General features: G+C 42.5%; 1 pseudogene; it reads left to right on the top strand.

Moving 5' to 3' along the window:
- The first annotated feature begins 4,466 nt into the window (after window positions 1-4,466).
- Window positions 4,467-24,391, top strand: part of LOC138602371 (transmembrane protein 132C-like) — a 79,017-nt pseudogene continuing 59,092 nt past the window's right edge.

Here is a 24,391-nt window from a genome sequence, read left to right as displayed (position 1 = left end):
ACACCTCCCTTTAAGGGAATTTGTTACTCATGACACATTTTGTATCTCAAAGTTAAATGTGACTGCCCTGTTGTGGCAGCTGCAAACTGAACGGTGACACATTTTCAGACCTGGTGGTTCACACGTTCCAAAGCATCTGTGATGAGAGGAGACGTTATTTTAGAGACCATTAGCATCTCAGTGACTGGACTGGAATCATGTGACCACATCATAAATAAAGAAAGCGTTAAGTCCATCCAAGACACAGATTGTGATCCGACTGCACAAACAACCAGATGGTCGGAGACACGTTGAGACAACATGGATAATAAGTGTAAATCTGCTGTCGGCTCACATGCAGCAGCAACATAAACACTTAACTCACCTGTTCTCTTGTTGTCTTCAGCAGTTTATTTGTTTATGAGGGCCTCTCGCTCTGCTTAAAGTAAAGAAAAGCAGAACGTCCACACGAGGACAAGCCCACTACAAACACAACAAAGCAGGTAAGTGTTCATGAGTGGACATGTTTGTAGATCTACTCGACAAAGGAACACCTTTATAAGAGCGTCATGGTTTGGATAGTAACATATATCTTTCAATGGACATTTTAGAAGCTAGCAAAATGTCAGCAATCAGTGTTTGATGATCCCATCTATCCCATTTTCGGCCCATCCAGTCGAGGCAGATGGCTGTTCAACATGAGTCTGGTTCTGCTCGAGGTTTCTGCCTGTTAAAAGGAAGTTTTTCCTTGCCAATGTGCCGAATTGCTAAGTGCTACTCATGGTGGATTGATGTTGGGCCTCTCTTTAAATAACTTAACAAAGAGTCGGTCTAGACCTGCTCTTTCTGTAAAATTTCTCGAGATAACCCTGGTTATGATTTGGCGCTATACAAATAAAATTTGATTGATTGAATTTGATTGATGTCTAATGACACATTTTAAGGATGTACTTAAACAAAAAAGGGTCAGATAATTTAAACCAGTAAAATTAGTTTCATATTAAACCTCAGTGTTTCTCACACACTCTTTGTAGGACACAAGCAGCAGGACGGGCCAGGAGCCGAGCTGCCGCGAGCTGATTTGCTGCTAACGTTCAGCTTGTTTCAAGGTGCTCAGCTTGTTTTTAGGTGACGATTCCTTTAGTATACTAAACCAGGCCAAAGACAAAATATAGCAGTCATATGACGTCCATTCAGGGTCAGTTAATCTTGCATATTTCATTTCCTGTTTTATTTTGAAGTCTGACATCTCCTGTCATTTCAGTTCCTGCCCTGGTGTCTCCTGGTCGCTTGATTACTAACACCTGTGCTCATTACACACCTGCCCCTGATTCTGTCGTTAGCCACCAGGTTCATGTCCTCCTTTGTTTTCCCTCCTCATTAGCCAGATTGACTTTGTTCTTCCCAGTGAGTACATCGCTTCCCAGCTTATTCATAGTGTTATTAATCTGCCTGGTTTTCTGATTTGGATTTTCACTTGTTGTGTTTCAGACTGACTCTGTGTGTCTGACTTGTTTTTCTTTCCAGTGAAGACCAAGCCTTTTTGAACTCCCCTTTGTGTCCTGTTCTTCTCTCATCTCAGTCTCAAAGTTGTCTGGTACGTCTCTCGTAACATTGGAAGACGTGAAACAGAAATATAATAGTATAATCCTAATAAGTTCTTACTGTCCCACAAATTAATCTCTTCAGCGCTCTGTGCACGCATGAAATCATGGCTGTCTCAGGAGTCAAAGTACTCCCTGTAATATCAGAGATAATGTTTACCCATCACTAATGGAGCTGAGTTATTGAAACAGGAACAGATTCAGTCTTTGGAGGAGCATCCCTGATCTGCTCTAGAGGTTACAGGCAGAGTGTGTTGCTGTTAAACAGCTCTGAGTGGATCACAGAGGCCTTTAGCACTGGAGCTAAATGAGCTGCAAGGCAATCTGTTGCTGTCTGTCCCACTTAGCCAGGGACTGCAGTGTGGAGCTGGTGTTTGGCGGTGCCGCAGAGGGCGGGATTACAGAGACAGTCAAGGGCCTTTCACCACCTGGATGAACACATTCTCCATGTCACAGGGCTGAAACAGGAAATCTCCTGGCTCTGAGAAAAGCCTCTCTCCAGGTCTCTTATTGATCTATTAACAGATACGTCAGACTCTTTTTCCTCATTCTCACTGTCTGATGAGAAAACAGTCTTCCTTCCTGTGCAGGGACGAGCTCTTCCATGTTACTGTCAGGTTGCAGAAACATCATTAGCAAACCTTCCAGGTCGCTGTCCAACACTTGTAGCTGCAGCAACATTGTCAATGTGTTGGACTTCTTGTACACAAATCAAACACAGATGATCATCTCCTCCTGTTGATGTTATAATGTTAAGATTCTTTTTATGACCTCATGATTCATCAGGCTCTTTTTAACTGAACCAACTGTTCGTCTCTGTCTCAAGGTGTATGGACTCAGTCTGGAGACGTAATTTAATAGCTGGAAGATTAAACATTCAGAGGGTGATGGTACTTTGAGCCTAAAAATGATCCCCTTGCTAGTCTGTTTCATTAATGCAGTTTGTCTTTCCTTTCTTCAGACCAAGCTTTGTGCACCTCTACGGAGCCCCGGAGTGGCCATGGAATATAAAAATAAATAAAACAAGCGCACAATTTACTACCTCGTGCAAAGACCTGTAACTCTGTCTGGCTTATCCAACTCTCCCGCAGCCTTTCCTTTCTGTGCCATGAGTTGGACACACTCCGTGCGTAATTGAAAGAAGCGTTTGAGCACTGCTCCTCGGTCACAAACTCCTCAGCCGTATCTTTGACACCCCTAGTTTATAACAAAGCGGAGGAATCCTTGGAGTGAGTTAGCAAGAACAGCTCCTCATACAGACACTCTTCCACGTCGTGTGTAACTGTCCAGACCGTCTTGTGGTGAAAGTGTGCCAGTATGTGCATGAACTGATTTAACCCCTGGTATTAACAGTAAAATCATCTGTTGCCTAAGTGACACAATTGAGCTCCGTCAGGACGAGAGCGAAGCTGCAGCTTTGAGAATGTATGACAATTAATCAAAAGGAGGGAACCAATTGTTAAAACACGATTTAAAAAAAAAAAAACTCCTTCAATAACAAGTGTAACAATTCAGAACAAACTGGGACTCAGATGCAGAGGAAAGTCCATGACCCAAAATCCAGTAATCAAAAGTTCTTTACTGAAACATTGGTAGGTCAGACACAGAGAGGCATTCAGCAAGGGCAGAAAAATCCACGAGGAAGACGAGGCTGGAGAGCATGAACACACGAGGGCGACAATGACATCTGGCAAAGGTTAGGTGGAAACAACAAGCTTGTCTTTGGACTGCGGGAGGAAGCCGGAGTAACTGGAGGGAACCCTCGCATGCAAGGAGAGAACATGCGAACTAGGATCCTTCTAGCTGTGAGGCGACGGTGCTAACCACCGCAGCACCCTGTGTAAACACAGGGGTATATATACAGGTCAGACTAATTAAGAATGAGACACAGGTGTGGAGGGGAAACAGGTGGGAAACTGAATTACAGGAAGTAACAGTAAACATTAAACACAAGCTCCAGGATTACAAAATAAAACAGGAAGTGAACTCAAAGCTAATAAAAACACAACGACAGGCTGAACAGAATATCACAGAAAGGACCTTCCATCTAAAAGCTGCAGTTTGAACTGTTTTCACTTCAGACATGCAGAAGTTCATATAGTGAGAACAGCATCTAAATATTGTGTTGGATGATTCATTCTGTCTGAACCAGCAGCTCGCCTCCACTATTTCTGTTGTAGTCATCAATGCAGCAAAACCAGTGTTGAGCTGACCTTCTGATGCTCATTAACCAACAACAGAAATCTGATTCCTGCCTCTACAGTTCAAAAAGCATTCGACCACATAAAACTCTGATTACTGCTATCGGCAGTTACGGCGAAAGATTGTGGAGGGCCTTACAGGTGAAGAGAAGGATTTTGAATTCTTTGTTGGATGGGGAGCCAGTGGAGGTTTTGAAGGTCAGGGGTGATATGATCTCTGGTGCGAGAGTGGGTGAGCAGACAGGCGGCTGAGTTTTGGATGTATTGTAGTTTGTTGAGGATTTTGGAGGACGTACCATCGAGGATGCTGTTGCAGTAGTCCAGTCGTGAGGTGATGAAGGTGTGAATGAGTGTTTCGGCTGCTGAGAACGAGAGGATGGGACAAAGACGGGCAATGTTTTTGAGATGGAAAAAGGCAGTTTTTGAGATTTGGTTGACGTGACGTTCAAATGAGAAGGACTAATCAAAGATGACAGCAATGTTACCGACGTGTGTGGAAGCGGGAACAGTGAAGCCATCAGTGCAGAGAGAAAAGTCGGGGGAAGATGAGATGAGCGATTTGGGGCTGATGATGCATCCAGTTTTTTATGTCTGTGAGGCAGTTAGTGATGGTGGAGTGAGTGGCAGCTGTGATGGATTTGGTGGAGATGTAGAGCTGGGTGTTGTCGGCATAACAGCGGAAATGGAGGCCGTGAAGGCGGATGATGTGACCAAGGGGAAGCATGTAGAGGATGAAGAGGAGGGGGCCAACAGTTTGTTTGTGATGGCGAAAAGGACCTTGGGATTAGCGGAACCGGAGTGGGTGAGACCAGAGTAAATGGAGCGTGCAGTGTTGAGGGTGTCCTTGTATTGTTGAATGTAATCTTTGTATGCCAGGATGTGTACTGTGAGTATGGTTTTTCTTTCTTGGAGAGTCGCTCAAGTTGATGTTTCCGGGAGTTCAAATGACTGAAAATAAAGACTTTTTGTAAAAGTGTGTAAAGCAACTTTAAATTTCATCACTTCTTCTTACAGACTGTATCGTTAAAAACAAAACACAGCTGGACTTCATGTAATTATCACGAGATGATAAAGTTCATTATAATCCTGAGTTTTTATCCAAGTTAAACCTTTGTTACCTCACAGAGCACAAAATGTTTCCTGCACATTAACTGCACTGATAGACGTGTGAGCGTAAAGTAAGGTATTTACTCTTTTAGCAGGAATGGCTCAGGGAATTTTTCCCACAATACATCATTACTGATGTCTGACACATTAGACCTAATGTCTGTATCGCTGGTCATGAACTTTGCGTGTGGAGCTGCCACATCAAATAGTCCAGTCGCTCAGTATTAGCTGCTCTCCAGCGTATAATGGCAGCTGATGACAGCCGGCCTTGATCCGAGCTCTTTCCCTGACTGCCTGTTGTTGGTTAATGGCTGAGGGAGCAGTGCAGTGGGCGAGTAAAGACCACGGCAGGTTACACATCATTCTCCCCTCGTGGAGGAAAGGTCTCACATGGAGACTGACAAATGTTAATTACTCCACCCTGACATCAGCCGGCGAACACAGCTGCTGCTGCAAGACTTGATGGAGAACGGAAGCACTGGTGAGTATCTGCCTGTTTTTGTACTGATGACTGTATATAATACAAATGTTTGTGACTACATTTAATATTTTTTACCCTTTTTATGTTGAAAAAAATTCAAAAAAAATTCAAAACACACAAAAATTTACTTGCTTGTATTTTGCTACGTGTTTTTTGTCATCCTCAGTGTGTCCCATTAAAGGACAATCTGTTAATAACTTCATAAAGAGTACTAGACCTGCTCTATATGTAAAGTGTCATGACATAACTTTTATTCTTTGATGTTTCTGACAGACACAAGTTTATGTTCCTCCAGAAGTCTTGGAGCTGCATGAAACCACACTTCTTGTCACCACCTGTGACCACATGAGTCAGCCAATACTGACGTCTTAATGAGTGTACTACTATAAGTCAAAGGGTATGATGAAAGCACATGCCATTTATTTATACTGTACTAATAGAAAACATTGAGATAAATCTCTGTGGTTGACATCATGTTCACGTTACTAATGGTTCTCTCAAACTCTCCATGTGTCTCATAAATTCTGTGTCCACTCTCGTCTCTGACCTTTGGTCCTTCATGTGCGTCGAGGAATATCTAAAAAGTGCATCACATTGTGAGGGAAGAGTTGTTTCACAGCAGCATCTGATCTTTTATTCACATCATATCTCTGCTGTCACTGAGCGTCTGCCTGTCTGCTCTCATTCATCAGCACATTATGATGTTGTTGTGTTTGTGTTGCTCCTGCTGTGAGAAGGGCACAAAACAATGCTCTATTTAAATCTCAGGTCAGTTTCAGCAGCCGGTGATGAACCTTAATGAATGTGTGTGTGTGTGTGTGTGTGTGTGTGTGTGTGTGTGTGTGTGTGTGTGTGTGTGTGTGTGTGTGTGTGTGTGTGAGAGGCATACTGGCTCATTTCTCTGCACTGTCCTTTTGTCTTCAAGTTCAATATCTTCTGCACTTCTAGAAAACAGTTAAACTACAAAATAATTTGTTGTAAAAACTCTTCAGACCTTTTAGTTGTTGAACCAGATGCAGAAGTTTGTAAAGTTTTTATGGCATCAGACTGAAGAGTCACACTCACCAGGATTATTCCGCAAGCTCCACAAAATAACCAAACAAACCACTTCCTGGTTGAGAAAGGTGCTCTCATGAACATGTGCACCTGAATGCCCCTTGCTCCAACAGGTGTTGGCAATGTGGACTGTACCAAGTGGGGTTTTGGGATGGGGGAGGATGCAGTGGTTTCTTTCTTTATTTAGTTTCCAACCAGCTGAAGTGAAACTAACTGTAGCTTGAAGTTTATGTTGTAGAGTTTTCATTTAAAGTTTTAATGAGTAAATGTGAAAGATTGATGTTCCTGTGTTTTTAATAGCTTTAAACGTCTGTTCAGCTTTACCCTTGCTAGTAGCAATATGGTTTAACCAGGAAGTATAAAAGCTTTTGTTTGAGCCTCAGGTCCTCTTTGGCTGTCGGCTGGGGACCCCCTTTTAGGTGAGTTTCTTCTGTTTTGGTTCTACTGTATGTTAAAAGCTCAGCAGCAGGAAATCAGAGCTCTGGACGCAGCTCCAGGAGAAACCAGGCACTTTAAAGAGAACTACAGCTATGTAGCATTGAACTCTTCATAACGTTGTTGTACTTGCAGCAGACGGTAACAACAAATGGTCAAAATGAGTTAATGAGAGAAAAAGTTATAGTATGCTAGTGGCTAGTGTAGCCTGAAAGCTGCTAGCCTCACACAGAGATGAGAGGTGGGTTACAGACAAACTCAGGTCAGCTCACTTCTTACTAAAGCCACTCACCACATCCTGAGGAAAATATCTGCCTCTTCATCTGCTCAACACTTTGTTTACCAGCTAGTTGCTAATTTGTCCACTTAAAAACAGCAGAAACACTGAACAGTGAAGGTGAACCAAAACAGGACAATGTTGGTCTGTAATATGAAAACAAGTGGAAAGGCTGAGTTGGGTGATAATTCAGTCCCCTTTGCCCCTTGTGTTTTTAAGGTAAAGGGAAGGTGAGGGATAATTTAAACTATTCACTATTTAGCAGGCTGAGCGGCGACAAAAGAAGGCTGCAGCTGTAACAACCTGTCCCAGAACACATCAGGAGACGCTCAGGGACAACAAGTAAACATCCCATGAGGCTGTGCTCACCAGGAGGTAGACACTAATTAAGAGCTCACAGACAGGATGTGTCTGTGCAGCGTCACATCGAGTCTTTCCCCTCCTCTAAAACTGCCATGACTGAGTTTGACAAAGATTTGCAGAAAGACGAATTTTGGATATTTTCAAACTAAATCTTTCTTCTTTATTTCTGTTCCGTGAAAGAAAAATAAATCAGTAAGAAACACAAAAGAGAAGTTTGCTAAATACGCTCCAAAGACAGAGATTGAACACTTTGTATTTTGGGCACACAGCTAACGTCCTCCTCAGCAGAACTTATACTGACTGCAATAAACTCTGTCTTACATCAGCAGCATCACGAGGAGCCAGAGACGACCGTAAAGGTCAGAAACACGGCGTCTGCAGAATATTTCTGTGACTGTGAAACAAAATGAAAGTAATTGCAAAGAAACGTTTTTAAACAAATTAAAGTGGGCAGAAGCAGAAGTGAAATGCTGATGAAGGGCTGATGTAAGAAACCATTGAAGGACCTTTTTCAGCTTTTGGTTCTGTTTTTATTTCTACTGTTTTAACATGATTATTCGTAACCACCATCTGTCGCTTATAGCTGTGCAAAGCATTTATTTAGCATTATTCAGACTTAAATGTTTGAGTAATTACATGTTGTGGGACACACACTGGGTTTCATGAAAAGCACGCAGGAAATATCTCATGTACCTGTGTGGTGCTGGTGGAGCAGGAGGCAGGAAGTGGAGGAGACGATGAAGGAGGGAGGTCCTCTCCTCTAAACCCACAGGGTCCCTCCACTTCTCTGCTGATGGCATGTAATCGGTGTTTAGCGCTGTTGTTGTGGAGAAGCCTCAGCTGCAGGATGGCTCCTCTGGCTGCCTTTCAACACGTCACTGGTTTGTGTTTCACATTTTGGCTTGTGCTCTTGTCTGTTGAGAATTAGTGAGCGTGCACACTCTCAGCTCGGGCTTTTCACCCAGCAAGGTGCAGAGGAGGCAAAACATCCATCAGCTTTATACTCTATTGTTCTTTAGAGGTTTCTGGAGCTTGACCCATGCTTCAGATAAAAGTCAGGATATCTCAGCCTCTGCTGCATCACCTTTAACCCTTATTGATATATTCTGTCGCTTGTGAATTCCTCAAGTTTATGGAATTGCACCACTGTGAGGAGTCCTTTTATTTGTAATACTGCCTTGTGCTGCTCTTCTTGAGCTTTCATGCTTTTTTCCTCATGTTGGTTAAACTTTGAGTCTAAAATAAACCTGTCTGTGACCTACTTTGTAATTGCTTCATATCTGAGGTTTCTGTATTGTTTTGTCCCATGATAAAGAGTATAAAGCCGACATATACTGTAGTGTTATACAATGATTATCATCTCTGACCCTTGATGCCTCTTAAGGAGCGACTGCTCTGTTATGTTCAGCACCGTGTTCAGCCTGCAGTCATGCAGAAGAAAACTTGTATTCATGCAGCATCTCCTCATGTCAGAGTCATTAAGGGCAGTGAGGGCAGTCACAGGTGGCCTGTAGCCTTAATATGTTCTCATGACTGACTCATGGCACAACAGGTTACTCCTCTCCTCTCCTCTCCTCTCCTCTCCTCTCCTCTGTGACTGGACCAAAATTGAAACCATCATGTTTATGGGCATTAATAGAAATGTATTGGGTGCTATGTAAGTACGACTGTATTGCAACAAATCAGTTTGTAACATAAGTCTTAATTTATGTCACCAAAAACCCAAGACGCTGCTCGTCCAGGTATGCTAGCTTGTAGTGTTGGCATGCTATGAGTGTGCAGTTAGGCTAAAGTATAATGTTTCTAAACACTGACATTCACCCTTTCCTCAGTGATAATTATTTTTATAATCATCAAAGGTTCAACGTTAAAAAAAAGAAACGGCCAAAGAAAATTGTGTACATTCGATTTGTTTTGCGTATTAAATACAAATAAAAACCCTGAGTGTTGTGTTTTATTGTTGGCCTACTTTAAACTAAAAAGGATGTCAGTATGTAGCTTGTAATGTACTGGTGTTTTGGGAGTTGTCATCATTTAGCCACTACTCTTAAAGTTTAACTTTTACATTCAAACTTGGTCAGTAAAGAACAGGTAATCATGAAGTAGCCTAATGATTCAGTAACTACCCAGTATGATGCACACTTTGCTTGAGGGAACACAGAACTAGAAACTATTAGGTGGGTAATAAAAAGGAGTAATGACTTGTATTTTGTTCCGTGCTGTTTAGCACATTATTTAGAAATAAACAAAAACTCTGCAGTAAGTAAAGAACATCATAAAGATTCACAGACACCATGAACAATGAGTTCATTAACATAATATCTAACAGTCATGTACTGATTAAGTAATCATTAGCTACTCTACAAAATGTGATGAGTTACTGACATTACACTTACATTAGTTAACTGCCTGTTAACTAATGGTTTACTAACATTTAGTTCCTCACTTGATATGTGGTAACAAAATGTGTGTACATTATTGTAATGTGTTACTGGGAACATTTTTGTTGCCACTCTGTTGTTTTGTTTTTAGATGAGAAAACCTACATACAGGAATGTAACAGTTCTATGATACCTCTGTTTGAGTAGGCTACTTAAAGTAGATATGTTTCACAGAGAAAGGTCATCCCGGCATGTATGTGTGTCTGTGTGCTCACATACTTTCTGCCACCCCTGCATAAGTTGGTGCCCCAGTTGGGCCGAACCCCGTCAAATAAAGTCTGAACACGCCCCTGGTGGAGCCCCTCCATAATTTGCCGCCTGCGCTCTTTCCCCTATATGTTTTGGGGCTAAAAAGAGAGCGCAGTTCTTATTTGATATAAACCGGGAATCAGACGCTACAATAGTTGCGTTCATTTGCTAGTCCACCCGGAGTGCGCGTGCTGTTCCCCCTCATATTGTGCACCAGCTCTCTCCGGTCCACAGCCACGGGGGTGCAGCGCGAGGACAGCTCAGGATCCTTCACCACCGGCTCGGATCTGTGCGCGCTGATCATCGCTTTAAAAGTTGCAGGACTGTTTGTAACATATTGCATGGACTGTCTTGGATCCACGTGGTTTGGACCGCTGTGAATCCACCTGTCTATGGAAAAGGAGAACGAGAGGACAAAATAGCTGCGCGTGACATGACATCTCTTTGGAAAATTGAGATTTTTTAGGATTGTTTTTGCTCTTATCGTCGGTGAGAATATTTCAGTGTGATAAGGAGACAAGGATATTTTTTTATTGTCACATGCTGGATGAGACCGCAGCGCCGAATCATGTGCGGGAAGAGGAGGAATGGTAAGAAACAAACCAACACCTCGTCAATTTCAGACGTTTATAATGCATGACTGTTAAGTAGCTTTTTGTACTGTTGTGGTTTTGTTACACGGCTGTGTTGAATAATCGACTGATTTTTCAATGACAGCAGTCTAAGGTCCGCTATTTCTCTAGTAGTCTACAGAGCGTTGTTAGGAAGAACTGGTGGTTGCTAGGGACGCCGCTCTGATCAGACACTGAATCGCTAACTCTGATATATCACTCCGCAGAAAGAAGTCCGGTTAATTCCACACACCTGTTTTGTCCTTATTAATTAGCAGTTGAATCACATGTACAGCGGGGAATCAGCTCAGCAACAAGAGGCAAGTTAAAGTTGATTAATTATGCATTTTCTAGAAGTCACCATTTTGGGAGTAAAAATATGACAGATGTGGATTTCTCCTTCCCCTGTTTGCCTTCTTTAAGACCAAAACCTCTCCTATAGCCTAACTGTGTTTTTGGGGGGCGGTGATATTTGCCTGCACTGACGGTGCATTTATGTCTTTGATGGCAGGTGGTGTCGCGGATGATAAATGACGTGAAAAGTTAGTGCGTCTTTTTGATGAGGGAGTATTCCACAAGAAACACGAGTCCAGCGCGAGCCACAGTCAGTCCAGCGCGTGGGAATGACCGGGCTTCTCCTGTGCACAGGTAAGACCACACAGAGACCTCAGCTAATGCCAGCGAGCACTTCTGTTCATACAGAGAGAGAATTATATGACTGAGAGTCAGTGGCCGCATAATAACAGGCACCGTGCATCAGTCTTTTATAGAGTGGAACATTTAATAAAATGCTAAATATTCCCTTTCAGACAAGAGGACATATAATAATTTGTTAAATTTATAATCTGCTTTAAGCTGCTGTGATAGTTTACAGAATGACTTGTAATAGTGACACGAATGAAGAGTGACAGTCGCTTAGAGAGTGTGTTTGAGCAGTTCTGCACCTGCACAAACGTGCATGTTGGGTGACTTTGTGTAGTAATCATTTATGATCATGTGGACACCTGCACGTGAGCGTGATGATTTCTACATGTGTCTGCAGAACATATGAGCTTCTGCTGAGCTCTGGCGTGTTGGACAAACTGGAGATAACCCTTCAGCTGTGTCACAGAGCCAGGCCAACTTTCCTCCAGTTTCCAGGCTTTAAGCTTCTCTAAACTCTCGTGTCTGTAGCTTCATATTTACATTGCTCAGATTCAGCAGAGCTACTTCCTTAATTTAGCTGATCACTAACCAGAGTTGTGCATGCAACACAGTTTATAGTTGATAGATACATCTTTGATAAATGTTTTAAACTTGTTATAAGTAACGTGTCTAATCACCTGACGGCCCATCTTTCTTTGTCTACTGAAATTATTAAAGTTAACTTCAGCAATTACCGTTCGGAAAAGAGATGGAAGACATCGAAATGTTTTAAATTTGTGTTAAAAGTCAAATCAAAATGGTGGAGTGGCTTTGTAACCTGGCGATCCCACTGCTAGCCAAAGATGGATCCACATCTGGCTGGATGTGGCCAGCCTTCTTATCTCTGCAGGTGAAGAGGAGAAACAAAACAGATTCATGCTGTCAGTCAGGCCCTGGTGAGCAGCGTCTCAGAGGATATTATAACTCTGCAGACATCTGATTGCTTTCACAGAGAGGCTCCAGATGTCTATATGAGACACACACACCGAGGCCCACACTCTCTCACACACACACACACACACACACACACACACACACACACACACACACACACACACACACACACACACACACACACACACACACACACACACACACAGACTGGCCATCAGGACGGTTGGACATAATCCTGACGGGCTGCGTGCTGTAAGATGTGACAGAGGCAGTTGTTAAAACAGCACAGACTAGAGGAGTGTCATCTCTTAGTCACACAGAAAAAGTTTCAGGGCTGAAAAACTGCAGAGTCAGTTTTTAATGACGTTATAACTCATTTCATATTTTACAAACCAAAGAGATTCTTAAAGTTCAGTTTAAATGTAACAACTCAAAATCAATTATTTATCCATTTTAACTTTATTCTTACTATTATCGGTCTCTTAGGCATGACTGTTATTTATTGTTGAATGAATAAAGTCATATTGAACTTTTGGTGAAACATAAAATACTTATATCTCTCTATATACCAATAATGACCCCATATACTGTGTAGTTATCATCACTTGTTCAGTAAAGTAGAAGGCCTGCTATAAAGGGCTCTGTGCTCAACTAGAGTGGGAGGATTCCCGCTCGGAGTTCGCTGCTCTTTTGTTCGTGTGTGGGCCGGCCAGAGAGGATCGGGATGGAAAGTTGGAAAGATACAAAAACAAAGTGCATCAAGGCTTAATTTAATAATGTCTCTCTCTCTCTCTCTCTCTCTCTCGCACACGCACACGCACACGCACACACACACACACACACACACACACACACACACACACACACACACACACACACAGAACCTGAACCAAACTGACAGTAGCCAGAGGCATTCAGGTGATCTGAAGGAGAATCTGTTTCATGTGTGATAAGATGAAATGAACTTTTTTCACCTAGCTTAAAGTTAACGCTTCATTAAAAGTGAATTTTGCCAAATCATGAGGTCAAAGTTGAACTGTTCATAGGATAATTTTCTTGGTTATTTAATGTAATAATATTCAGAGAAGAAGAAACAGTCAGAGACTGAGGGCCGCTGGCTAATCAACAAAGATGGCTGCCGCTGGTGTAGAACTTTCTGACTCACTATGGACTTGACAATAGTTCATATTATGTTCAAGTGGGAGGCCTAGGTGTTGTGCTGAGTTTGTGTATATTGATGAAGTGGAGGCTACACAATTGGATGTTGAAACTAGCTATGTAGCCTAGCAGCATACAGTGACATCACATTTTTGAATGCCCTAATTGGTTGTAGGTCAATCCTGCAACCAGGGGCATTCTGGTCTGCCCTCATTGTTAATGCCCCATGGAGATCAGGAATAAACTTGGGGACAGTTAGAAATAGAGAGTACACAGAAATATGGAGAAAAGATCAGAAAGAGTTCAGTGTTTAAAGTTCTGAACAAATGCTGTGTGCTGTTTCTTCTGGTCGGTGGTCATTTGGCCACAGGTTTGTTTCCCTGTGAGGTCAACGGTCCAGAAGGGGAAAATTATGCACGACTGTTCTGAATAGAGGAAAGTTGATGATATATTTTTAAAAATTACAAAATTAGCCCTTTTAGCCAGTTCCAGATGAGATCCCAGAGGGCAAAGGTCAGATCTTGAGACGTGTGATTCAGAAGAACAAATTACCAGAGCTGCTGTGGCAGACGTCTGCACCTTTAAGAGACTGCTGATGATTTCACAGGACTCAAGTGATTCTGTGGACTGTTGGACCTCAGTTGTTGCTGGAAGTGTTTAACAGTCTGCTGACTAAACTGAGGAAAAACATGAGACTTACAACAGATGATCTCATGCTAATGTTAGGAGAGTCTGCCTCCTGGAGAACAAAGGCTCATGGGATATCACTTGTTGGCTCTGAGTGTCTCTTGGATTAAGGCAGGGAGGAGCTGGCAGGGCTGTGTGCTGCTGGGTAGTGATTCTGCTTCAAGAAGAAGCCTTTACAATAAGCTGACTTTATTTCACTCTAGTTTTCTCCTTAAATGGTCTCAAAGTAATTTGTGTGAGCTGTAATGAAGCCGGGCTAACCCTGCATCATACTGATTTTCTCACAGGCCTCCAGAGAGCAGCAGAAGGGAAGCTGCACCAGGGAGCTGTACAGTATGTCACGTTATCCGGTTCATAACACAGAGACAAGTCATGACGTGAAAGTTCATGTAAGGAACAGCGACGAGTAAATGACAAAGTTCAGGAACAAGTATGCTTCATAAAGTAACTATAGACGGCGCTCTGCAGGAAAGAAAGTTTCATATTGAACCAAAAAAGGAACTGTTTATTTGTAGCTCAGAGATCTTTCTGACAGCACTGTCAGCATGAAGACAGCTTTCACCTGCTGGTTAAATAAGACTTGTAGGAAACTATTGTCCTTTGTAAAAAGCTGTGGAGCTACAATATTGCAGCTGGTGGGAGAGAGACCCAGCGTCTGATGTTCACTGACATGTTATTGCATCATCCTTAAATCTTTATGTAAGGAAAGACCTTCAGTCAATTATAACCAGGAAAGTAATGAAATGCTGACACATGGAGTGTGTGATATCTGGATGACCCAGAGAAGCAGCTCTACACAGAGTTTTGCACTAAATTCCTTTTTAATCAAAACGTTTAAATGATTCAGTGAATTTGAGGCAATTTTTGGGCCCATAATGATCCACTCTTTTCATCCAACTGGCCCAACTTATGTTTTTAGGAGAGATGCTCTGAGCGTTAAAGTTCACATGTAAGTAGTAATACTCCCACTACCTCCAAGACTTCTTCATCTAAAGTCAAAAGGGAGAAATCTCCGTCTCTCTGAGCCTGTTAGTAGATTTCTCTGACACCATTCAGCCGATCAGTTTCACATGTAGCGGCTGTGTTGCTGAGGACCAGAGGAAGTGTGAAGTTGAAGGCTGTGAAGTTGTCTGGATGAGAAACGTGAAAGATTTCATTAAGAGAAAAAATGTGTCAGATCTGGACCTGTCCAATATTGTTGCTGCAAATACTGATGTAAATACTGGTGATGCATGAGTTTACAAGCTGAGCTTGACCTCTGACCTCTGCAATATGGCGCCAAGCAGACGCTACATACTGCAATCAATCAGAGGTGCATTTTCCTTAGTAAGCTAATGGCTCAAGCTAATGGCTTTAGCTAATGTCATTAGCAGGGCAAGCTAAGTGATTGACAGGAACTGACTTTGTTGTTGCACAGTGACTGTACTGTACGAGGACGATGCAGCTTTTGTCTCCGTGCAGGAAATCTGAACTAAAGGAATAATTGTGTCCTGTGTGCTCAGTTGAGTTTTCTTATCTAATGTCAATTATTGAGGATAACTGGAGAAACCAAACAGATGGTCAGTTTAAACTAAAACTGAGGCCTGCGTAGAGTGAGGATTGAGGAAGGTGTAGGTTTCAGACAGCACGACAGATGAGGGGATTTTACTCCTTTAACTGTTTCTTCAGTCGTCGTTCACGGTCGTCTACTTTCCCAGGAATCCATGGGATTTAATCTCCTGGGGAAAAGAGGCAAAAAGTGTCTTTGTGTCCCCACAGGTTTCGCTTCACTAACAGGATCAGAGACATACAGGATAAAAAGGAGAATAATCAATATATGACAGCATTAAGATGAAACATGGCTGCTTTCCTTCTTCACTCTGAGTGTTCGGAGCATTGAGAATACAGCTCGTCTAACCGTGGCTGCTCCATGAAGATCTGTGCTGATGCACCCCGACACACATAATCACACACAAACGCACGTGTGCAGCATCGCTAAAGCTTCTGTAACACATTGTAGCTGTGCACTGTAAACACACACACACACTCATCTGCTCGGGCAAACGACTTCACAGCCGTCCAACTGGGAGCGAGTCACACTCTGCGGGAGGTCTGGAGACAATTAGCATAACTAACGGAGCGCTCAGCTCACACCCAGCGAATCAGAGCAGAGAGAGGATGTTAACAGCATGTTTGTCACTTCCTGTATGAAAGATTGACAGAGAGAGACCAGATATTTCTCTCACATCACCAGCTTTGCTCCCACAAGACGGTGGAGGTGCAGAGCGTGTTCTCACTCGGGCTTCAACCCTCTGATGAGGTGTCCTCACACTGCATCAAGTTTTCAGAGAATCACTTTTTCTTTTCTTGTTTTTCTGAAGAGAGTTGTATCTATTCGCAGTGACAGTTCTGTGTGTGAAAGCTGCAGGCACAGAGGTAGAGTTGATGGCAGAGTTGATGGCAGAGTTTTCTGTAGTTGCTGTTATCTTCTCAGGTCAGAGCTGAGAGATATCGCCTGAGTGCTTTTTGTCTGAACACGACTGATGACGGTGGAAATGGTGTCGATGGGGGGCGCTGCCAAAGAGCCTCCTTCTGTTTCTGTAGGTCTCCATGTAACTTTTCTCAGTCTGTCTCCATCTATCTGACTTTGAAAGTTCAGCCTAGCACACCAACAGAAAAATAAACACACACACACACAAAGTTGAATTTGAATTCAAACTTTATTGACACTTTGGAGTTGAAACCTGAGGGGAAACTCGTCCACACGTTTAGGAACGTGGTTTCCAAACCAAGACTCAATTCCCTCACCAATTTTCAGCAACACTGCCTCAGGAGAGGGAAACATCGCTGAGAGCAGCAGCCAATACAAAATAAGACTTCTATCTTCAAACCCTGTATCTGTATAGGAGGTAATACTTTGATGCAGTGAGCCAAGTGAAGCTCAGAACACTTGAACCACAGTGATGAACAGATAAGAAAAGCCTCCACACTTTAACGTTCTGATGCTTTAGTTTAATATCATCAGAAGTGGCAGTAATGCCTAAAGCACTGACAGTTTGTGTTCTTTATGTTAATGAGCTAACTATGCACAGTTCAGTTGCTTTAAGACATTTTAGCAGCATATAACTCTCTGTAGGAACAGACTGTAGGCTCAGGTATTGTGGACTGATTTCACTGCTTGTATGTTTGTATTGTTTCCTTGGCTGGCTGATGCATTGACCGGGAGAATGAGACACAGTTATTGATCGATGTTTGGGCTTCAGGCCAGAACTGAGCTGCACATTGTGAGCAGCCTCAATAAACAGTTACTGGTCCATTTCTAGTTAACATTAAATGTGCTGACGGCCAGTTGGTGAGCCCTGTTAGGTCAGTAAATTGTAATCTGTGCAGCCGTGGAACAGATGTCGTCCTGAAATGAGAGACAGTTGTTTTTGAGCATCAACTGTCCAGTGTCTCTGTGTGTGTGTGTGTCTTCCTGTCTTCCTGTCTTCCTGCTTCCCTTTTCCTTCCCTTTTTTTCTCACATGCTCCAGATTCATCCTCACAGAGCAGGGCAGAAAAAAGAAACATCATGAAAATTTGACAGAATGTTTAACACTGAACTTTTTCCTCAAAATTGTTTTAAATCGGGATGCTTGTTAACTTAAAAAACGAAACAAATAAGCATTCCTTTCCAATAAGTTTTTTAGCCTACAATAGCACAAAGTAAAACTCATGTTTGTGTGCTAAATATAAAGCTAAAGCCAGGAGCCAGTTAGCTTAGCTGAGCATCATGAGTAAAAACTATGACAAACCTTGCCCAGCACCCCTGAAGATCATTAAATAGTTCTTGTTCATGTTATTTAACAGAGTTTACAATGACATGCTGTAGTTATATCAGGAGTTATAAATCAGACTATTTCTAATCTGTAAAGTTGACTTGTACTCACAGTGAAGTTGCTCTGCATGAGCAGAAAATGCAACCAAATAAAGAAACGATCCAAGTAGCTGAGCCTGCAATGGAAGAAAAAGTTTCCATCGGACAAAAAAGGGTGAAACTGTACACATCAGGGAGATGCTTGTTGCTCCATCCAAAAACGTATAACTCAGCTTACCAACCCCACTTAAATTTAAGTACTCCAAGACTCATAAACCATGCAGGGTGACAACAAGCGTGGAAACTGTGTTCATCACTTTTTAGTCTCAAAACTAAATGTTTTCATTTCCATCATTCAATTTGTTTGTGTTCTGTGTATTTGCACGTGTTTTGTTGAAGATCCTTTCTCCACTTGCTTGTGTTTTGTCAGCTTGCATGTGTTTTCTGAAGTTGCATTATGTTGAGCTCCCACGGCCACCGTACATCCGGAAAGTGCTAGATGGCAAGTTTTAGAGGTGCTGTTAGGCAGATATCTTTATGTCAGACAGAGACAGGCCAGCACTTTCCCCTTGTTGCTTTATGCTAAGCTAAGCTATCGGACTGCTGTCTTTAGCGCCATATTTAGGGTAAAGATGTGTGTTTCCAATATCTTTATCCAGCTCTGGGCAGGATTGCATAGAAGTGTATTTACAAAGTGTCTCAGCATTCCTTTCATTCCCATGAAGCAATAATATTTAACCACTGCTGCTTCTGGTGTTTGTTCTGTATTTTAATGATTGGGCCTACTGAATCCTATTATATGAGATTATATAGTCAAATGTATTGATAATATCACATGTGTAAAAGTGCAACACAGAAATTCATTAACTCTCTTGGTTTAAATAACATACCGAGGTTTCATCATCAGCAGCAGCCTGCCTGTGACACCAGTGACCTCGTGTTTCATGCTCTTTGCCCTTTGCTGTTATGATCTGTCTCAGATGTGCTGTTAATTGTTTCCCACATTTTATCTCCATACAGAGCAGTTCACTTGGCCTCTTCTGGCAGAATCTGCTGACCTGTGTGTCGTGCTTTATTTGTGTAATCCACGATGAGATCTTTTATCCACTTCAGCATCCAGCGCTCTGTCTCCATGCTCTCATTAGTTTTACTCCCGCCGCCTCTGTGGCCTTTGCCTCTCTTTAGTATTTAATTACCGCGGGTTACCCGACCAATGAACATACAGTCTCACCAGAATCAATTTAAATAGAAGAGGAATGGACGACCCACTGCCTCCTCAGCCTGGCTGCACTGATTCAGCCAGCAGTTTGTGCCTCGAGCAAAAGGCTACACAGTTACATGTAAAGAGAACACGACGTCTGTCTCAGTTTGTTAGGCTTTCATACCGTGTGCTTGCTGTTCCAACATTTAACAGGAGATTTGAAGGCTTTGGTGCACTGGTTGATCAGATGAGCCTAAATATCTGATCACTTAAAGGCCATAATGTGTATTTTAACTGCTTTAATCTATGCTGAGCACGTCCCTGCACCCTATTCAAGGCAGTAACAGTGATTTGATGATGTCTCTTATTTAGCCATCCTGTCTCCATTTCCCACATGGCCAGTAAACTGTGCTGCTCTGAGCACGCCCAGAGCCAGATCTGGGCCCAGAGCCTCAGTAACAGAGGATAAATCAGTTCTTAAAAGGTCCATAAAGAGGGGAACCCAGATGTTTCCACAGCAGGTACAGTGACGACACAGGCCCCTCACATGTCGCAGTAGTCATGGGAGGAAACATGCCACTTATTTCAGGTAACTGATGAGGTAGACGGCCGGACTGACGTGGTGCAGTCCTGTCTCAACACTCACAGCCTGAGGTGTGATTTCTATCAACACTTTGTTTTTCTTTACTCCTCCTCCTCCTGGTTTGGTCTCCATGTGGGTTCACGTGATGGATTCAAAGACTGCTGCCGAATTAGCTTTAAATGATCCATGTAAAAAAGGAGGGAAATATACTGTATCTTCATCTCTTTGTAATCTCTGTGGAGCTTCCTCATGTTTTATAGAAGAGAATACAAACATTTGACGAGCTCAAGTTCTTTAGACAAGCTGCGGTTTCTTGCTCGGGTCAACGGTCTACGAAGGTCGTGCGTACTGATGGTCTGCACGCGAGTATAAGCCAGTTGTCAAGGGAACGCACTCTCAGAATGTCGTGGTTTGTTGGGGAAAGGCGCACATTGGTCTGACTTTCCACGACTCCACCAAACTTGACTGGACATGTCAAACTCGAACAACTCCATCCAACCAACAACAACTGTTGGTTGGCGTTTGTCTGGGCAGTGTGCAGCCAGCTTTACTGTTTTCTTGTATCGCTAATTATCTTTGTTTCAACCACAACAGACTCTTAGAGGAGACAGATATTGAGGACATCTGCACAGAAAACATTGGAGAGGCTTTGAACAGTGGCGGGAATTCTTAAAGCAAATCAAGTAGTGCTGCAATGCCAACAGACCAAATCCTGAACCCATTAGATTTACCTGAAATAAAAACAGAAAAGCAGTGAAACATGAAATATAAGAATCCAAAATGATCACATTTATCAGTGACAAATGACTTTACAAATTATTTGCTAATATCTTTCTGTCGGCTGGACAGTCCACCACTTTTGTCTACAAAACATCTATAAAAAGGACGATCAAAAGATATGGTTGGTTCTAGGGCTGCAACAACCAATAGATTAAATCGATAAAAATCCATTATTAAAATAGGTGGCAACGAATTTCATCATCGATTAGTTGGTCTTTGTTATGATGCACGGCATGCGCTGTGAAAACATCACTGGGGGCAGCCAGCCACTGCCGCAGCTTGTGTTGCTCAGGTGATAAATTACAGGAAGTTACTCCGTCTCCTTCTCAGTTTGTTGTGCAGTGCTGATGATGTGTTCGCCTCCGGTAGACAAAACGCACGATTACGATTTCTAACGTTCATTTAAAAACATAACGGACTGAAACTTCATCTATTTTCTCTCCTCTCTGTATTGTGATGGGTCCATAGCCGGGCCGCTGATAAAGCAGCAGTGGACAGTATACTGTGGTAGTAAAGCTGTTGATAAGCTAACGCCACTGGTGAAGCTAATTTAATGCTAACTCTTGATAAAGCTAATGCCTGGCTTCTTTCAACATCACAACATGGAGAGAAATGATGGAAAGTATTTCTGTCACGTTGTGTTTAAATTAACTTGTAATCGTGTGTTTGTCCGTCAGAACGGACACTAAGCTAACGCTAATTAGCTGAAATTGAGACACTGAGAGACACTGGAGTATAACATAATGTTATGGAGTTATTGAATATTTCATGCCATATGTCAGAGACAGACTTAAGTGAATCGTTTATTTATTCACAACAGAAACTTGAGCAGTGTCTGACTAAATATATTTTGTTTAGTTACATTTCCTTGTTATACTTCATTATAGTTCATGGCTGCATCCCCAATGTCCTTTTTTATTGTAGTGGCCTCGTCTGTACTTTACTTTTTCATGTGAAATTATTAAGTAAATCAACAAGATATTAAATGAGTTACATAATTGATAAATTGAGCTTTTTTTTTTTTAATCCGATTAATAATCGATAAATTGTAAAAATAATCAACAGGTTTATCGATTATCAAAATAGTTGTTTGTTGCAGCCCTAGTTGGTTCACAGATCACATCAGATAAAGCACCACTTAATACTTTTCTCGCCAGTTAACTTTAAATCAGTGACCTGCCTAATAGTTAAAGAACTCATAGAAAATGTATCCTACAAATCCTGGTCAGAAAGTGTGTGCTCCCTGGTGAAGAGCGTTTCAGGAGCCTAAAGTAAAGTTAGGAAGCAAACATCCTTCAAAGGTTAAATCTATACTGAGAGAAAGACTTGGACACTGTTTACCTTCATCATACTGAGGGAACCTGCAGCCTGGTACCTTGAAGCTGTGCCATCAAACACCGTGCTTCACTCCAGCTCTTCTCTTTATCTTTAAAACATGTTTGCTCTTCTCAACTCGTCCACTAACTGCAAATATGAATCTCACCATTGTTATGTCAGATCTGCTCATAAGCCGGGATAAACCTGTGAAGCTCATTACTCCCACTCCCATCCCCATGTTGTACAGACCAGAGGTTCTTTCCTCTGTAGATGTGATTAAATGATGGTGCGCTCATCAGATTTACATTCAGAGATGTGTTTGTGCTCCGTCCCCCCTGAACCCTCTCAACAGGAGCTCTGCGATCACACGATTCTGATGATCTGACATTTCCTGTCCAGCTTCCCATCGCCGCAGCGCTGCCCGCTCACAAAGCCGTGTCCGCTCATCAAAGCTGGGAAATGGCCCCATGCTGCTTCAAATTCATGCTTCACTTTGCTTTATTAAAGACTCTCATGGTTTTATAATGAGGCTAGTTGGTTAATTAAGTGGGGCAGAAAGCAGATCAAAGGCCTGTGGTCGGTGCTGTCAGTGTTTAGGACCATGTTGTGTCAGTCAGTCAGTCAGGGATGGGACACTTCACTCATCCTCTCTGCTGTCAGGCTGTGATTATGTTATTGATGAATAAACAATTAATTCATCTCTTATTGTGAAATTTCAACATTATGAGAAATCTTTGGATGAATCCACAGGATGACTGAGTGTCTGAGGCGAGCTTGTTTGAAGAAAGCAGTGGATCTAATCGTGAGGAAAGAAACATCAGAGAGGTAGCCATGAATCATAAACCCCCGTTTCTCCTGCTGTCAAATTACCTCTGCACCATCACACCACCCCCGACTGTGATTGGATAGAAAAAGGAACATTTATCTCTCCAGCTGTCAGAGGAATGATCAGCTAGCTGATTATGATGTTAGCGTTGCGTTAGCCGATGAAGTTTTACTGTTGAACATTTAGAGATGACTGAGCCGCTGCTCACCCTGCAGTGCATACAGCATGCTGAACATGTGGGATAAGGTATGTGTGGGAACATTAACATCATATATTGTCACAGTGTTTCCATTTGCTCGCAGCTTTTCTTTCATAATGATTTTCCCTTGATGTGATATTACACAGAGAATAATAGTGTTAGAATGAAAGGGAGGATTGAGGGCTGATCTGGCTCTGCAGGTGTTACAGGCTGCTCAATGGGAATCAGGTTTGTGCTGTGAAGTATGAGCTCCTGCACTGTGCACAGCATTCTGTACATAATCCCAGTGCTCTTTCCCATAACTGTGAGCTGGGACAAAGTGAAGGGCACACAGTCTGCTGGCAGCGTGACACTGACAAGCGGCCGCTGAGAGGGGGGGAGAGCGCTGGATGTGACGCTTCTGTGGCTCAGCGCTGAGAGAGAAGTCTTTTCCAATCCTACGTTAGGTCCGTTTCTTCCTTCTGTCAGTGTTTAATAACACAGAGAAAGAAAGTCACAAATGATGGTGTAATAATGCTGCTATAGTAGAACAGGCTGATGTATTACTGTTCAGAGACATGGGTTCGATGTGACCCAAACTATTATCCCACTAAATATACCATTTCCTTCAAACCAGGTGGTTATATGTGATTAGTGACGTAATACGTTCACATGGAACATCCTTCAGAGCAGGAAAGAGAAATGACTCTACTTTCATCTCTCTTCATTCTGTACACTCATCTATTGTTGTGCTGCACAGTGTGCGGCTCAGCTCATCAGAAGTCCCAAACTTGTGTTATGTACTCGTCTATTTTTACTCCACATGGTGAAATGAGACAGAAGATCTGGACCTCTGAATATTCAGCCAGTCTTTGTAGACTAATTATAATGTGCGTGTGATAAACTGCATGCGGGGACTGAATAAGGCAGAGCAGGAAATAAATAGACGTGTTGCTTTGATGCAGCTGTGTCGGGTGCACGAGCGTCTGATGAGCGGCTTCTCTTGATTTCTTCTGTGTGATCATTTAAAGCAGCTACAGGACGTCTCATTGTGCTGAATCCCTGCCTCAGCACGAGGACTGCAGGAAGTGTATCCTGGGCTGTGATGAAGTTAATATGTTATTGGTGCAGGTCGTGTTTGTGCTGCTGCAGGATTGTAATGAAGAAGAATGTTGAGGAGGGGGAACATTAAAACGCCCCCGGCAGGTTCTGCTCGCTGCTGAATGGGAAATAAGTCCATGATGGGGAAAGCTCGCTGAAAACAAGTCATGATTACTGTGAGTGTGGATGTTTGCACACATGATTGCTTTCTGAGCGTGTGCAGCATGTGTGTACAAACTCACTAACATCAGGATACAAATACAATCATGAACATGAAGATATTCTCAGTCTCAGAGTTGTTCAATCATTCTGGCGCCTCACCAGCATTTATACACAAACACTCA

The sequence above is a fragment of the Semicossyphus pulcher genome, unplaced genomic scaffold, assembly GCF_022749685.1.
Source record: "Semicossyphus pulcher isolate SPU_LCO1_2020_fin unplaced genomic scaffold, fSemPul1.0.p SCAF_22, whole genome shotgun sequence".
NCBI classification, from domain to species: domain Eukaryota; kingdom Metazoa; phylum Chordata; class Actinopteri; order Labriformes; family Labridae; genus Semicossyphus; species Semicossyphus pulcher.
This window is presented reverse-complemented; position numbering and strand designations above follow the sequence as displayed.